This window comes from Sminthopsis crassicaudata, chromosome 1 (assembly GCF_048593235.1).
Source record: "Sminthopsis crassicaudata isolate SCR6 chromosome 1, ASM4859323v1, whole genome shotgun sequence".
In the NCBI taxonomy this organism is placed as follows: Eukaryota; Metazoa; Chordata; class Mammalia; order Dasyuromorphia; family Dasyuridae; genus Sminthopsis; species Sminthopsis crassicaudata.
The window spans coordinates 335,170,080-335,188,505 of NC_133617.1; positions in this window are offsets into that span (position 1 = coordinate 335,170,080).

Sequence of the window (18,426 nt, forward strand, 5' to 3'; positions counted from 1 at the left end):
CTAGAACCTGAATTTAAATCCTGCCTCTACTATTGGAAACGTGTGATCTTGGACAAATTACTTTGCAGAATCTCAGAGTTGAATACAATCTCAGAGGCCATGTAATCTATACGTACCTCTTTTACAACATTCTAAAAGTGGTAATCTAGACTTTGATGGAGGATCTTTAGTGAGAAGAAAACCAGAATCATTGAGACATTATTTTACTTTTTTGTGTGTGTGTTATTGTTCTTTAAGTGTGTTTGACTCTTCAGGACTCCATTTGAGGTGTTCTTGCTATTGGAATAGTTGGTCATTTCCTTCTCATGCTCATTTTATTTATTTATTTTTTTGCTTTAAAATAAATTTTTTGTAAATACCTTTTATTTTTATTTATTTATTTAAAATTTTCACCAAGTTATATTTAAAACAAACTTTTTTAAACATTTGTTTTTAAAAGTTTTTTGAGTTTTAGGTTCTCTACTTATACCCATCCACAATTAAGAAATCACATGTGAAGTTATGCAATTTCCATAAAAGTCATGTTGTAAAAGAGAACATAGAAGTCCCATTCTATTGAAAATAAAAATCTTCAAGATAAATAAAAAATTTAAAAAAGAGAGAGACAGAGAGAGAGAGAGACAGAGATACACAAACACACACACACACACACACACACACACACACACACACAGAGAGAGAGAGAGAGAGAGAGAGAGAGAGAGAGAGAGAGAGAGAGAGAGAGAGAGAAAACGCTTCAATCTGTATTCAGATACAATCAGTTTTTTCTCTGGATATAGATAGGATTTTTCATCGTAAGTCCTTTAGAGTAGTCATGGATCATTGTACTGCTGAGAATAGTAGTTATTTACAGCTAGTAATCCCAGAACATTGGAGGTATGTGTCTGGTACTAGTCATGGACATTATACTGCTGAGAATAGTCATTTACAGATAGTCATCCTAGAACATTGTTATTACTTTGTATACAATACATTTCATGTTGCTTGCTTGAATTCATGAAGGACTTTCCAGGATTATTTTTTCTGAGAGCATCCCGCTCATCATTACCCATAGAACAGTAACATTCCATCACAAACACATAGCACACTTTGCTATGGATATTTTTTGTACATATAAGTAATTTTCCTTTTTTATTTTAAATCTCTTTTGGTATTATGTCTAGTAATGGTGTTTTTAAATCAAATAATATGCATGAATTTTGGGGCACAAACCATATCTTTTGATCATTTATTAATTGGTGAATGACTTTTTTATTTATAAATCTTCTATGTTGTGAAATCAGGCCTTATCAGAGAATCTTGCTTTAAAATTCTTTTTTACAATTCCTGTTGCTAACTATTTATCCCCCCCATTTATTCTCTCTCTCCTTTCACCCAATCCCTCCTCAAAAATGTTTTGCTACTGACCACTCCCTCCCCCAATATACTCTCTCTTTTATCACTGTCTCCCTTCCTGTATCCTATTCTCCTCCTATTTTCCTGCAGTATAAGATAGATTTCTGTGTCTATTAAGTATGTATGTTATTTTCCAGCTCATTTTAGAGATGAAGAAAGTGAGATAAATAAGGTTAAGTGACTTGCCCAGGGTTACACAGCTAGTGTCTGAAGTTAGACTTGAATTCAGGTCTTCTTGACTCTAGGCAGTACATTCAATCCACTGTACCACTTAGCTGCTTATATTTTTCCTTACATGGAATTAAAATTTGCTGCTCTTAAATTCTATCTATTATTCCTGTTCTTCTTCAGCCTCAAAACCCATTTCTCTTCCATATACCAATGCTTATTCTTTAAAACAGCTGTCATATCTCCAGAAGTCTGCTCTTCTCCAGGCAAAACATTCCCCATTCCTTTGGCCAATCTTTGAATGGCACAGTCACAGCCCTCTCATTATCCTGGTCAACTCCCTCAGCAAATGCTCTAAGTCATCCGTGTCCTTCCTAAAATGTGGTGCTCACAACTTCATAAGATGCTTCCAATGTGACTGACCTGGGCAATGAAACAATCATATTTCTCCCCTTTTCTGGATGAGACGCCTCTCAAGATGTCTTTAGTTTTTGTGGTGGTTGTTATATTGTCCCACTATTGATTCATATCAGACTTGTGATATACTTCCAACTCTCAGATATTTTTAATGTAAGCAGTTGTGGTCAAAGTCTAGTTTACTATAGCTGGATGATAGGTAAAATTGTGTCAGGCTCCACCAAGAGGAGCAGGATGACCAAACCTTCCACTACAGAGATTTTCATGGTAGCAACACAATATTACCCTTCCCCTTAGCCTGAAAGCACAATACAAAAACTTAATGTCCTTAGTTCTACTTGTATTCAGTGATACTTATAAGGTTCCTACTTCTAGTCAGTTCTAACAGGGGATGTGTGGTTGCCTTTGGACCCCTGCTAGTTCAGTTTGCTAAGGGGATATTTTCCAGTTAATTTAATTGTATGCTTATATATCAAACCCTGTATCTGTGGATAGAGGCAACATCCATTGTATTTTAAAAATATGTTTTCCTTTTGATTTACTCTCTAATATCTCCTTCTCAATGTCAATTCTCAGTGCTTTAATTGGTGAAGAGAAGAGGAACTGTACTTTCTTTTTCTGGATCTTCACTTTGAGAACTTTGGCTTCTTCATAGGTATTAACCTTCCTTAAGGAATAGCCACTAGGGTATATTCTAGGTCTATATGAACTCCAGAAGAGTTTTTCCATCTTAGGATAAGGCCCTTTTAGGAATATATCAGGAATATTGCCAAGCAAATAAAAGGCTCACAGATGTGTGTGTATTTTTTTTATTGGGGTTAGGATAATCTCCCAAATGATTTAGGGATTTTGTTTTAGTTTCTGGTCTTTTGGGTTATAGCAGAAATAAGTAGAGATTTCAAAAAATTCAGAATAGAATGGAATGTTAAACAAGTTTTTAAAGGAATCTCTAAAATAAGTTTCTTGAATAGGATAATATAGTTATATCAGTTTTTCAAATCTTCAGAGCCATGGAGTCAATATGGCAACTTCTTTTTTTCCATCTTAATTATTGATCATGTGACATTTAAAAATTCCATAATTAGCTCATTTCTTTTTCTGTTTATGAATTTCATGGACTGTATCCTTTATGCTCAAATTTATCATTTGACTATGTAATAGCCCCTATAATACTTCACCTTATTCATCTTTTGTCAAATGGTGCAGTAGACAGATCACTGAGCCTGGGGTCAAGAGGACCTGAGTTCAAATGTGGCCTCAGATACATACTAGATTGGGAACTCTGAGCAAATCTTTTAACCTTTATTTGCTTCAATTTCCTCAACTCAAAATTGATATAATAATAGTACTTACATATCAGGGTTATTGTGAGTATCAAATAAGATAATATTTGTAGAAAACACATAGCAAGCACTATATTAATGCTTATTTTGTTTCCTTGTCTTTACTTTTAGGCAATAATGTCCATTGCTTTTTTCCTGCATCATCCAAATTTTGAATCTCACAAATTTATATTTCCAAATTTCCTACAAGTCCATTATATGTCCAAATATTCCCATCATGTGCCTTTTGTACCATCCCAATTTGGTTTCTACAAAGATTGTGTTTTTTCCATTAATTGCAGTCATATAGGACCCCTAAGATGCTATGGGTTTAAGGATCATTATAAGTGTATAATTTACCTGGAGCATTCTCTTCCACTGATTTATAACTGTGCCTGGTCTGTTCTTCATCAGCTGTGCCTCCTAATAATACATATAATTATATACTAACACCTTGAACATCCTATCCAAATACATGTCACTGTGTGAATAATAAAGATTTTTCATCCATTTGGCTTTTTGTATACATTGCTAAGCTGCTGATTTTTGAGTGCTCATGGGTGGATCTCATCAGTAAAGACTCAGAGAATTCTGTGGCTTGACACAATTGGCACAATATTATTTACAAAGTTGGATTTGTAGGACTTTATCACCTATAGGGAAACTGCTTTCCATTTGAACAATGCATAAGAAACCCTCCATGAGGCTGGAATACAGCACCTTTCTATTTTCATGTTTTACTTCATCTTTATCAAAAGTAAAGTTATTTCTAAGATTGAATTTATCATGAACTCATTTTAAAAATAATATATTTACATGGGAGATACCTTGTTGGAGGAGAGCCCTCAAGGTTCTTTTTTGCTCTACCAAGTCAAATTTTTTTTTTGTAATCAACAATTAATGAACCTAGCATTATCTCGATTTCTCTACACTTTTAAGTCAATTATGTAACTGTGAAGATGTAGTTTGCTCTAGAAAATTGTTTGTAGAGGCCTGCCTGTTCACATGTTATATTTTCTAGGAGTATCCTTGATTCATATGTCACTCACTCTCATAAAGATTTTATAGAGATGAAAAACTTGGCCTATGGGTCAATAGTTTCTCATGCCCCCTTGATTGCAGTTTTTTTAGGTAATAATACCATCCAAGATTTTTTTCTATTTGTTTGGTATGTTCCATTCTTGCAGATATCTTGAGAATTTATCCCCTATTGCTTTTAAAAATTGTGTCTCAGATTTCTTCCTTGTTTATGTGATCTGGTTCAGTTATTCTTTCTGACTTCCACTTCTCAAGTGCCATTTCCACTTCTTCATATGAAGGGGGAATTAAAAGAAGAAGAAAAACTAAAAATTTTGGATCAGAGGCATAGTGAGAGAAGAGCTACAATAGAGAGGAAACAAGATAAAGTGTGATCATCCAAATATGGTAATTCTACTGTCATCATGATGAAGATAGAACATTTTAGTAAATGCAGGCAAACAATTTTCTCTTTGGCCTATTTGTTGTTTTTTCAATTTCATCTCTAAGGGCTCTTGGACTGAAATGCTTTAGCTAGTTTCCATACCAAGTTTTCTGCAGACTTATTTTTCCTTCCATTGCTTTTCATTCTTTTGTGAAATAAGTACTTTATATTTACTTCATTAAATTATCTTATTTTATTTGGTCCATTGTCCTACTCTGTCAAACTTTAAATTCTGATTCTGCCATCCAAAGTGTTAGTTATCCATCCAGCTTTGGATCATCTGCAAAGCTTATCAGTATTCCTCTCCTTTGTACTGAGCATAAGGCCTCCAGAAGATAAGCAGCACTTCTCTGCCTTCACTTTGTTTCCTATGCCTGAAAGACCCTTTCATTTCTTTCTCTTCTAATAGAATTTTTATTCATTCTTTAAAGCCCTTCTAAAGCTTCCACTTACATGAATCTTCCCTGATTTCTTCTGGTCTGTACCCCACACTTAGAACAATGAATTTCAGAACTAGAGGAAGCCCTAAGGCTCATTTGGTTTTCTTTCTCATCTAGGAATTCTCTGTACAACATCCTGAAGGAGAATTATTTAGCCTTGACCAGAGAAGGGAAACTCTTGCTCGGGCTCCTGAGGCAGCCCATACAATTATGTTACAGTTTGGAATTCTAGAAAAATCTTATATTGAAGTCTTACATTGAACTGAAATCTAACTATTGCTTCCGCTTCAGCCTCCTGGCACCATTTCTTCCCCAAATTATCACAAACAAGGATAGTACAATGCTATTTTATAGTGGCTCCATTAGGTTTAAGTCTACCCTAAGTCCACAATTTCTGGACAAATGGTCCCTTTTTTTCTTTGCTCATTAGACCATGATTAATGCATTAACTTCAACGTCAAGATTACCTGGCACTTGTCCAGGACACCATCCTTTTCTGAATACCATTAGCACATTTCTGTCAGCCACATAATTCTATCTTTATTAGTCTAAACTTTATTCTCTTATCATCTAGCTCCTCCCTTGTTTCTTGTCTTCCTCTTGTAAACATAAAAAGATTTGCTTTCCCTTCAAAACAAATGAAAAAAATACCAAGGCTAATAAAACCCTTTTCCATATCTTACTGCCCCTTTTGAATCCACTTTCTTCTTTCTTTTAGATACTTCCCTCTTTAATTCCATTCAACTGAACCTTCTGCCTCCCAGGGTACTAAACATTAACTGAAGGGAGATAAGATTTTGTGCTAATTATAATATTGAACAAAATCCAGGACTTTTGTTGTTGCTGTTCATAGCTTTACATAATAAAGATATTTTCATTTTTGTTCCATAGAACAGCTTGGGAGTGAGACTCATTTCAATCACCAGTCTCCACATAATTATTGCATTTTTTTTTTCTTGATGTTGTTGCAAAGTCCTCAAAAGGTGTTCCAATCAGAAATGCAACAGAAGTTTAAAATGAATTTCTAACTCTAAGTCAGCTAAAGAGGGATGAAGTTCACTGGTTTAGCATCCAGAGCTTTTAAGTAGGTCAGTAGTGAAAGGATGCTCACATAAGATCTTGAATTCATCCCTTATCCATGGTTATAGCAAAATGTCTCCTAGAGAATGAAAATTTGGACTCAGTGCTCAAAATTCTGAAAGAGACTTGCCTGGAGCAGTTCCTGTACTTCACTTATCCAAGCAAGGTGAGAAGAGGGAAAGTGTCAGGAAAAGGGATCACAGGGATCATAGAATCAGCCCAACTAGTTCAGCAATGCTGAGTTACCCAAAGTAGATGATTAGAAAAATTAATAAACATATGTATATATTTTATTCATAATATAATATATAATTCATACATAATTACATAATAATTCATAATGCAATATTTCACCCACATAATGTGGAGGAAGAGAGAACGGGAGAGAGAGAGAGCAAGATGGAAAGGAAGAGAAAGACAGAGAGAAAAAGACACACAGAGAGAGAGAGACAAAGAGACAAAGAGAGACAGAGACAGAGAGAGAGAAAGAGAGAGAGAGAGACAGAGAGAGACACAGAGAGAGAGAGAGAGAGAGAGAGAGAGAGACAGACAGACAGACAGACAGACAGACAGACAAAGACAGAGACAGACAGAGAGAGAGAGAGAAAGAGAGAGAGAGGAGAGAGAGAGAGAGAGAGAGAGAGAGAGAGAGAGAGAGAGAGAGAGAGAGAGAGAGAGAGAGAAGGGAGAGAGAAAAAGAGAGAGAGAGGGGGAATTATTGTGATGCCACAGATGTCTAGGACACAAACTCAGAAAAGAAAAATTCCAAACACCTATAAGTAAAGACTCAAAAAACCAAAACAAACAAACAAACAAAAACAACACCCATACAGCTTGCTTACAAGATCATTAGAATTTCTATAAAATGGGAAAAATGATATAAATGAAATGAGAGTAATAGAAGAAAGGATTGGAAAAGTAAAGAGTAATGTTTGAGAGACTTGGAAATGGATTTAATAGATTGACAGACTATATACAAAACTCTGCTCAAGTAATGCACTCCCTGAAAATTAGAATGGATCAAACAGAAGTTAATTGTTCCACAAAACAGTAAGAAGTTAAACTAGTGGAAAAAATATAAATACAAGGGATCTCATGGTAAAACACTGACTTGGAAAACAAATCAAGAAATTAAAATTTAAAAATCTTGATTATAAAAAGGGACTGGATAGTTAGAGAAATCATTGAAAAAAATTGCCCAGATTTATTAGACCCACAGAGCAAAGTGAACATAAAATTGTTATGAAAGAAGGGAAAAGATACAAGGGAAATCTAAGTGATATACAATCAAAAATATCATTAAACTCTGTATTTAAAAATCTATTCTTTTATGAAAATCAGAATCTATCTATTACATTTAATAATCTCAGAATTAATATGCAAGAATTAAAAGTTAACAGGTAAGGTTTAGTATATTACAAAAGTCTAAGAAAACTCAGATATTCACATGATTACTTTAAAATGTCAATATAAGGCCTCCTTCAATGAAAATATATACATTTAAATATATTTTCACTTTCCTCCTAATTACATATAAAAACAATTTTAAAACATTTTTCAAAAAGTTTTGAGTTTCAAATTCTATTTCTCCATTCCTCTCCTTCCCTCCTCCCTGACAATAAACAATCAGATATAGGTTATACTTACACAATTAATAAAACATTTCCATATTGGTCATTTTGTGTAAGAAAACTCAAAGAAAAGAAAAAGAATGAAATAAAGTCAAGAATAGCATGCTTCTGTCTGTATTCAAACAATATGTAAGTTCTTTCTCTGGAAAATTGTATTGCTGAGAATAGCTAAATCATTCACAATTCTTCATTGAATAATATTGCAGTTAATATATATACAATGTTCTCCTGGTTCTGTTCATTTCATTATGCATCAGTTCATGTAAATGTTTCCAAGTTTATCCGAAATCTGCCTGCTCCTCGATTCTTATATCACACTGATATTCCATTATAATCATATAAAACAGCTTGTTTAGCCAGTTCCCAAGTAATAGGTATCCCTTCAATGTTTAATTCTTAGTTGCCACAAAAAAAAGATCTACTATAAATATTTTTGAACAAATAGGTCTTTTTTTTCTTTTTTGGGATCTCTTTGGGATATACATCTAGCAGTGTTATTGCTGGATCAAAGGGCATGCACATTTTTTATAGCACTTTGGCATAGTTTCAAATTGCTCTCCAGAATGGCTAGATCAGCTTACTCTACCAATAGTGTAGCTAAAATATTTTAAGAAAAGGAATAATAGGTCATGCTAAATGAATATTTTCTAGCACATACTTTTTCTAAAATTATGTCCTTTTGAAGTCATTATAATATAATCTAACTGATAACTAAAAGTACTGTAAAATTCTATTATTTGGGAAATGAGGGAAAACACCAAGAATTTCAGTAATTCTGGGATTAGACAGAAAAAGATGGATGAAAAAAAATTACCAAATTTAAAGCCTTTATAATTTGTCTTTACTTTTTCATTGATTTCTTTATTGATTTTTAAGCCAGTCTGACAGACAGATCAACTGTATAATTCATTATTCATAGTATATCACTATTTCTACTATTACTTAACATTTATTGAGCATTGACAGCAGGACATAGATATCATGGAATCAATGATGACTACATAGGTATTTTTTCCCGACTGACATGTCAAGAAGCTTTGAAGAAGCTCAGCGTGTCTTTAGATGTCCTGGGTTTCTTTAAAACTTCATGGCTACTTTGCTGCTATTTTAACTGCCTGCCATCTTCTAACAGATGTTGTCTCTGGTTTCAATCTTCAGCCTAAAGACCAAATCTTTGATAGTCATAAGCAAAGATAAGAGAGACCAAATGGATGGACAAATGCTACTTTATATTCTGACACGAATGTAAAAAAGTAAAAAAAAAATTGGCACAAGAAAACTGGAGGTTTTACTTGGGATGTACTTAAAAAAATATTTAACTTACTATACTTAATAACAGGTTATTTTCAGCACTTGCAAGTCATTTACAGAAATAATGGAACTTAGTATCTACTTAGTAAGAATCACCTTTTGACATAGAAAGGTACCAGATCTCCCTCCTTAACTCAACCCACCTCCACCACACTTTACTCCATTCTCATGACCTCTGTGTCCCTACTACTCTTTCCTCTGCCCAATCACTTGAATGTTTTTCTTTCATTTTTCTCACAGGCACAAAATTTCTGGTTACTGCTCTTCCACAAAGTCTAAAATTTCTTTTCTCTCCTCCCCCTACTCAAAGAACAATATGGAAAGTAAAAATTGACTACAAATTCAAACTTTATTTTGAAAATAAATTATTTGCTGCTTATCTTAGGGTCAAGTACTTTCCAGTTGTATGATAAACCAAAGGAAAATACTGGGACAAAATTTTATCTACAACCAGAATTATGGTTCTAGTTTTATTACATCACTGAATGCAGAGAGGAGGAAGGAAATGACACTTCATGAAGTCTCTTCCTAATATAAAGGGAATTGTATGCAAGGCATGTTACTTATGTGATTAAATTTAGGATCATTTCATAGACACTTCCTGCTGACCTCGACTAAATTGACTGAGTAGCATTGCCACAAAACTGACTGAAAGTGACCTGTTTTCTTACAACTTTGTAATAAAATATTGTAAAATTATCTAACAACAGAGAGAAAGTTTGACTTAGATGAATAGAAAGCTAGTTTTGGAGCAAAAACAATTTCCACCTCTGACACACATCCTGGTTGTAAGACTCTGAGCAAGTCTCTTAACTTCTTAGTGTATTAGGCAGATCTCTAAGATTACATATAGCAGAGGTGAAAGACTTTCTCACTCTGGAATACTCTGTACTGAATCACAGATCTGGTCTTTATCCCTAAAAATAGATAGACCTTTATGATCAAGAAACCCATGATGCTTGAACTGTTATCATTATCATCATCACTAGCATTTATATAAGGCTCTGAAATTTGTACAAACTTATATGTCATTTCATTGGAACCTCATAATAATTCTGTGAAATAGGTTATTATTATGCCCATTTAACAAATGAGAAAACTGAGTCACTGAGTGGTTAAGTGGTTAAGTGGTTAAGCTCAGGGTCACACATCTAGTAAGTATCTGAGGTGGTATTTGAACTCAGATTCCAAGTCCAATACCCTTTACTATGACACCCCAATGTTTCTATCACCTCATTTACACTTACATCCTAATTTGCTGAATAAAAATATATCATTTACATTTTGAAGGAAATTGGATACTCTGGCATAAATTGAATAAACACAATTTTTGTCATAATCCTCCCCCCCCCAGCCAGTTGGAGAATTCCCAGAAAAAATTGTAATACAGGTATTATATATCTATCTATATCTATATTTATATCTATATCTATATATCAGAAGGAGTCTCTGGTGTAAAGACTCTCTTCCCAATATACATCAGCAATTACAGCTGCTTGTGACATCTAGAAGTTTAAATGACCTGCCCATGGCTATACAGACAGTAGGTAGCACGGGTGGATTTTGAATATAGTTCTTCTCAATCCAAAGGTCATCTGTTTTGCTATTATTGCCAACTCAATCTCTCAAAAATACAATAGATTATTCAATATCGAGATAATGCCAAGAAGATAAAAGAGAACACTTAGTTATTTATTGGAAACCGGAGTAAAATGATCTTGTTTATAAATATGTAATTACTTGTATTCTATTCACTTTTACAAGAAAACCCTTTGTCTGGTGTCTGATAACATCTTTTTAAAAAAATCCATCATTCTTCTACTTTGCAAAACAGTCAATAACTTTGGTGTTAAAATCTAGGGTAGATATCACGTTTTGTTCTCTGTTGACAAAACCTATACAACATTATACAATTCCACATTTATTGTTTTCCTTAAGTATGGTGCCTGTGTTTTAAGGTAGAAAAACATTTTCCTGTGTCTGATATTGACATAGATGTGACAGCAATTTCAAGAAGTTTTGTACTTTCTCTGAAAATTCATTGTGAATTTTCCTTTGTTTATTTCAAGGAAAGCACCAGTGATAGAGTGGATTATGGATTGCTGATGAAGTAAACTGGATACAGAGCTTTATCTTTGATTTGATTTTCTAAGTAGAGCTATAGCTGAAAGTGCTAGATTTGGAGTCAAAGGACTTGGGATAAAATACTGACTGCATCTTTGTGACCTTGAGCAAGTGGTATCATCTCTGTGGGTCTCAATTTCCTCCTGCTTATTGACCAAAACTACAGGACAATTGGAATGTCACAAACTTGTAACAGTGTGGCTGTGAGAGTTGGACTCTAAGGAAAGCTGAGTGCTACAGAATCCACACTTTTGAATTGTAGTGCTGGAGAAGACTTTTGAGACAACCAGGAGATCAAATCAATCAATATTTAAATTAATTCAGAATATGCACTGGGAGGTCAAATACTGAAGCTAAAGCTTAAATACTTTGGCCACTTAAGGAGAAAATAGGACTTATTGGAAAAGACTCTGATGTAGGGAAAGATTGAAAAGAAAAGAAAAAGGGGAAGACAGAAAATGAGATGGATAGTATCATGGAAATTCGAACATGAACTTGGTCACACTTCAAGAGATAGCAGAGGTTAGAAGGGCCTGATGTGCTATAATTCATTGCATTAGAAACTGTCAAACAGAACTACACATCAACAAAAAATGACCTTGGACAAGTGCCTTAATTTCTCTGAACCAGTTTCTTCACTGATGAAGAGGTTAAATGAAATGACATAAAGAGAAAACTTGTAAGGTTCCTCTTTAGCTCTAGATCTCTGATGAAAAGATCATGCCTTTACTTGTAGACTAAGCCAGAGACACTCATTGCCAAATGTGAATGATAATTCCCTAAGTTTGAAAAATTTTTAAATCGAGGAATCTTGATAAGTATTTTATGCTTCATGTCTCAAGGATACTTCAGGCCTACAAATATTTTTCTATATTGGGGATGATATGGTAGCTCTTAAGTTTACTTCCAAGCCAGATATTATGTTAAATTTTGGAGATATGAAAAAGGCAAAATATAATCCCTGTTCTCAAAGAGCCCACAGGCTAATAGGAAGACAACATGTGAACCAATATGGAATAATCAACAAATGGAAGGCACTAGAAGTAAACAGGCTGACATGATTATAATGGTGCTTTAGGAAGATCCCTTTGGTGGTTGTGTGGTGGATAGACTGAGCCACGGAGACCCATTAGTAGGCTATTGTAATGGTCCAGGCATTTGGCAATAAGAGCCAGAACTAGAGTAATTGCAATGTCAGGGAAACACATACGAAAAGACGCATTATTTGGTTTTTTCTTATTGAAAGTAGTTTGCCATTTTCTTCTCCAGAAAATAAGATTGAGTGATTTTTCTCTGGGTTACACTGCTAGTAAGTGTCTGAGGCCAGATTTGAACTCATCAAGAAGAGTCTTCTTGATTCTAAATCCGACATACTAACCACCATACCACCTAGCTGCCCAGGTATATTTAGAAGATAGGTAATACAATATAGATAGAGTATGTGAAGAGGAATAATGGGAAATAAGCATAAAAAATAGGTTGATGCCAAAGGTCCCTAGTTAAAAGATGAGAAAACATTCTTTAAGAGGTAAAATGACTCCTTCTAGTTCATATAGTAGTGGCCCAGATCTGAGATTGTTTTTGCTTTCCAGTCTAGAATTTTCACTACATCACACTGCCTGTCATTTTGTTTGCTGTGGGAAAATAGAATTCTGTGTCTGCTTTTTAGATGTTCTGTCATATTCCTTGGGAATATAGCACTTTATGGTTTATGATGTACTTTATATACATGATCTCATTTAATTCTCAAAACTGCCCTTTTGGCCAGGCAAGTATTAATCTTCTCATTTGCCAAATGAGGAAACTGAAAAGTGTTGTAGGCTCTTGGCCAAGGTCACATAGCTAGTAAGTAGAATTGGAATTTGAACCAAGGTCTTCTAATGTCTTTTATGATACTGCCCTCTAACCCCCTACCCCTCTGTCCCATCCTGCCTCAGTCGCCCAGACTTCCACAGAATCTGTAATGTCAGTTTGTTAGATGTCAGTTTTGTTGCCATTGTATCTATTTTTTTTAACTCATCCCCCCAATCTATTTTTTAGATGGCTGTTTCTAATATTTTGTGGACTGGAAAGCCAAAAGAGAAAGATTTTTATTTTCTTTGTTAAATGAGAGCCAATAAGTTGCTTGTAATGGGGATGTGAGGAGGAAAAGATGTAGCTTTATTGCAGTGGCTTTGAATTGGCTGCTTTAGAGCCTCCCAGGACTTTTTGAATTATTTCCAGGTTCAGGTTGTGTTTAGAGAGTTGAAGTTGCTAGAACACTGATTTCCAGATGAATGGAGTGTTATTATGTGAAAAAAAAGATTTTGTAACCTTGGGTTTCTACTTATTTAATCAATTCCCCAAATGTCAGAATTTTAGTATGACAAAAGAATCTGATAGTTGGAGTTCATTTCTTTGAATTAGTCCATTAAACCTTAAAGTCAGAAAATTTAAAATTTAGTCTTTTCATGCTCTCCTATTTATTGTATATTCTTTTTCTGATATAGGCACTAATCTTGGTTTACTTGTTTGTTTGACTGTGTTGATGACATTTTTAGTTGTGTATTGTGAAGATAAAGGACATTCAAAGCTATCTCCAATGTACTGAAAATCACAGAGATCCCAAAATATTCATAGCAAGACTTTTTGTGGTTAAAAACAAAAAGGTAACTGGAAACAGTTACCTTAGCTTGATGGATGGCTAAGCAAATTGTGGTGCATGAATATAATAGAATGTATTGTAAGAAATGACATATATGAAGAAGAATGAGGTCATGTCAACTATACAAGAAGAAATAAGTAGAATCAAGAAAGAATGTATATATATATATATATATATATATATATATATATGTACATATTTAACCTATATAAGATTTTTTGCTGTCTTGGAGATGGGGGGAGGTAAGAGAGAAAGGGAGAAAAATTTAGAAAGCAATGTTTTTATAAAAATGAATGCTGAAAATTATTTAGAAAAAAAACATCCTAGTATTGGATTCTGCTTAATAGGAAGAGTTGAGAAAATGTGCCTTCCTCTCTTCATTGCAAAAGTGGAAGATTATGGATATGGAATATTGCATGCTATCTGTGATTGATGTATTGACTAGTTTTTGCTGAACTAGTTTTTCTTTATTTCTTTAAAATATCTCTGTTACAAGGGATAACTTGCTGATTAGAGGACAGGGAAGGGACATGTTTAGAGCAAATATGATATAAAAATAAAAGAAGTATGAAAAGAAGATATATTGAAAAGAAGAAATTGTAATGATCAGCATTTCTTCATTTTGTGGCTGCTTTTGGTGTTCACTTTAACCAGATTTTGCCTGTATAAAAATGTGACAGTGAAGGAACCATATAATATTATTTTGCCTTATGATTTAAACTCTTATTCAAAAGTTTCAGTGGTTCCACATTGTCTTTGCAATAATATTTAAGCTTTCTATCTTAGCATTTTAAAATGCCTTCTGCAATATGATTTTTACCTGATATTCTAATTTTGCCTCTAATTTTTCTCCTACACAAATTTACTCTTTTAACAAATTGCTTTATTCATCATCCTCCAAATATACCTACTCCTGTATCTTTATTGTCGCTTTTACTTCTTCTGCCTGAAATGCTCTTCCATCTCCACTCTGTATTGCTAAATATTATTTATCCTGTAAAGCTCAACTCTGGTCCCACCTTCTCTGTAAATATTTTGCCAGGGGCTTCAGTCCTAAATGAGTTTTTGCCTTTTCTGTAGCATTTTGATTCACAATGTTTAAGTTGAGGTCCTCCATACAAAGAAGGTGGGATATAAAGATAGAGAGTACCAAGTGGCTAGTGAATCTATCAGGAAATCCACTGAATACAGAGGATTTTTCTTACCTCCTGTGTGGAACTTTGATTTTTTTAGTATAGTCACAAGGGTTTGCTTACTCTAGAGGAGAACATTCAACTTCCTTTACTACTGCCGCCTGGAAGATCCATGAATCATGTAGAAGTTAGATAGTTCATTTGAAGATAGTTGACTTTCTAAAAGCACATGCAAGTTGGGTCCAAGAAAGATGGGAGCCAAAGAGAAATCACACTGAAAAAAGCAAGCACATGCCTATTACTCTTTCCTTTTTTTCTTTCTCTTCTTAAAATTTTTATCGATATATTTGTTTCTTACATCACCATAGAATATTAAGTATCTCTACTACTTCTCCCTCGAGAAAGCTGTCCCATATAAGACCCATATGCAAATAGTTTTTTTTTTTTTTTTGGTTTTGTTTTGTTTTGTTTTATTTTGTTGTTGTTTTATAGAGGAGGGGAAAAAGTTAGCATAAGTGACTGAAATATTGGGAAAAGTCTTCAAAATTTCTGTGTATCTCCCACCTCCATAAAGAAGTAGGTTTAGGATACATTGTTATAACTCTACATTCAAATCCCACTTTGTCTTTATACTTTTGTTACATTTCCTTTTGATTTTTTTAGTGTTCCATTTTTTCCATATATATTGTTGTAGTTACTGTCTGTGTTGGTTTCTTGGTCATGCTTACTTCACTCTACATCAGTTTAGATCAATCTTTTCAAGCTTCTCTGCATACATCGCATACATCATTTCTGACAGCACAGTATTCTATATTCATGTATGACAACTATTCCCCAGCTAATAGATACTTTGTTTCCTGTTCTTAGCTATCATAAAAGTGCTAGTATTAATGTTTTATAACATATGAGGTTTTTTTTTTTCTTATCGATGGCTTCCTTGGATTATAAGCCTAGTAATGGAATCTTTGATTCAAAGGATTTGGGTATTCTATTTAATTTATTTGAAGAATTCTAAATTTCATACCAAAATGGGTGCATCATTTCATAGTCCCCCTAATAACGCATTAATGTGCTTATACTTCCAAAAGGTCTCTAACATTGGTTATCTTTTGGCATTTCTGGGAATATGAAGAGTATGAAGTTGAATGTAGGAGTTGTTTTGATTTGCATTTCTTATTAATGATTTGAAACTTTTAAAAATGTGGTTGTGAACATTTTATAATTCTTTTGAGAACTGTTTGTTCTTATCCTGTGACCATTTATCTACTAGAAAGTGGCATTATACCCTTCTTATATATCAATGTGCCCTAATCATCTGATTATAATTCAATAAATTTTGTAGTTAGCTTAAGGTGGTAGTAGCTGTGTCTCTCTTCCAGGAAAAAGATATAATGGAAAGAGTACTGAGTTTGAAATCATAGGATGAGAATTCCTATCCTCTCTCTGACCCCCTGGTAGCCTTGGCCAACTTATTTAACTTCTATGGATCCCAGTGTCCTCATCTGTAAAATGAAAACGCTGTCCTAGAACATCTTATAACATTCCTTTCAGCTTTAAATCTGAATCTAAATCTGTTCTCTCTCACACTTTGTAGCACATTAATCATTTGTACATTTTTGTACATTGCAATTCATCTTTTTATTTGCATATATTTTGGCTTCCTAGATAAATGAGAAATATAATGTAGAAAAAGACTAGTTTCTTTGCTTGTAGGCTATTCATTTCAATCACATCAATTCAACAAACAATTATATAGTACCTGCTGTGTTCAAAGTATTCCACAAAAGAAATGAGGACTGCAGGAAGCTGAGATAAGGAAAATGCCTTCTGGGAGCTTACCATCTAACTTTGAGTTTTCTGAATTTTTTTCATTATCTTCTCCATCAGTAAAACATTTTGAGCATATAATTCAATATATTTATATAAATAATTACTTATTTATAAATTATATACATATACTCTACAGCAGAGGTATCAGACACATACCTACAGGCAACATTGCAGCCTCTAACAGTCCCCAGTGTTGCCTTAACCAGATCAAAATGAAAATGTGAATTATTTAACAAAATAAATAAGAATACAATAGAATTAAAATAAAGTTAAACTGTGGTTTTCTGTCATTGTGCTCCTGACAGAGAGAACTTAAGTTCTAGTTTAGTGGCCCTATCCTATTTGCTCTCCTTTACTAATAATAGCATATATCATAAAACATTCACACACACACACACACACACACACACACACACACACACACACATATATATATATATGGATCAGATTCATCTAAGGAAGAACAGAAATTATATATATATATTATTTATCACAGTTTCTAGCATATAAAAGTGCTTAATAAATGTTACTTTCCACTATACAAGTCATCTACCAAAAAAAAAAAAAAAAAAAAAAAGGTGATGGATCTTATTGGCTACTATCCTGGAATATAGAGTTGTTTATAAAGAACCTGCCATAGTTACAAGTCACAAGTGAGGTAGGAAAGTGTGTGTGTGTGTGTGTGTGTGTGTGTGTGTGTGTGTGTGTGTGTGTGTTTGAGGGTTGGAGGGTTGAGACAGATAATTAAGTTTACCCATTCAACTGCTGATTCTCTTGCCCAGGTCATGACTAAATTATAAACTCTTGAGATACTTTTGTAAAAGGAAAAAGGTTAGGAGTCAGTGGAGGAGGCAAAGTGGGGAAGGATTAAGTGACAGTGGGTGAAGGACAGCAAGAGACTATGTTGGAGATAAGCTCTCTAGCTGGGTACCATAGAAAGGGTAAGTGAAATCCATCTTCTCACTCTCTGGATGTTTACCTGTTGCAGTCATGAACAAGATCACTGGCAGTAAGGGACCTCTCTCCCATTCTGGAAACTAAAGATTAAAATGATGATAATGACAAAGAAACTAATGATGATGAAGAATGGATGAACAAGCATTTGCTTAACATTTATATGATGTGCCATGCATTGTTCTCCCTTCCTTGGAGAATGTATCAGTTTTCATAAGTTCAATTATCATTCCTGTGTAGATGATTGCAAAATCTATGTATCTGGTCCTCATTTCTTTCCTGAGCTCTAGTTGGATATCCGGGGAGCATGTTAAATTTAATATATTTGTATCAGAACATTCATCTTCCTCTTGAAATTCATTCCTCTTCCCAACTTTCCTACTTCTATTGAGGACATGACTCTTTCCATCTGATCCAGGTTCATAGTTTCAGAGTTATTCTCACTTCTTCACTGTTTCATATACCTATATCTAATAAAGTAAGACATAGAGAACATGAATTTCTCAATGAATAGA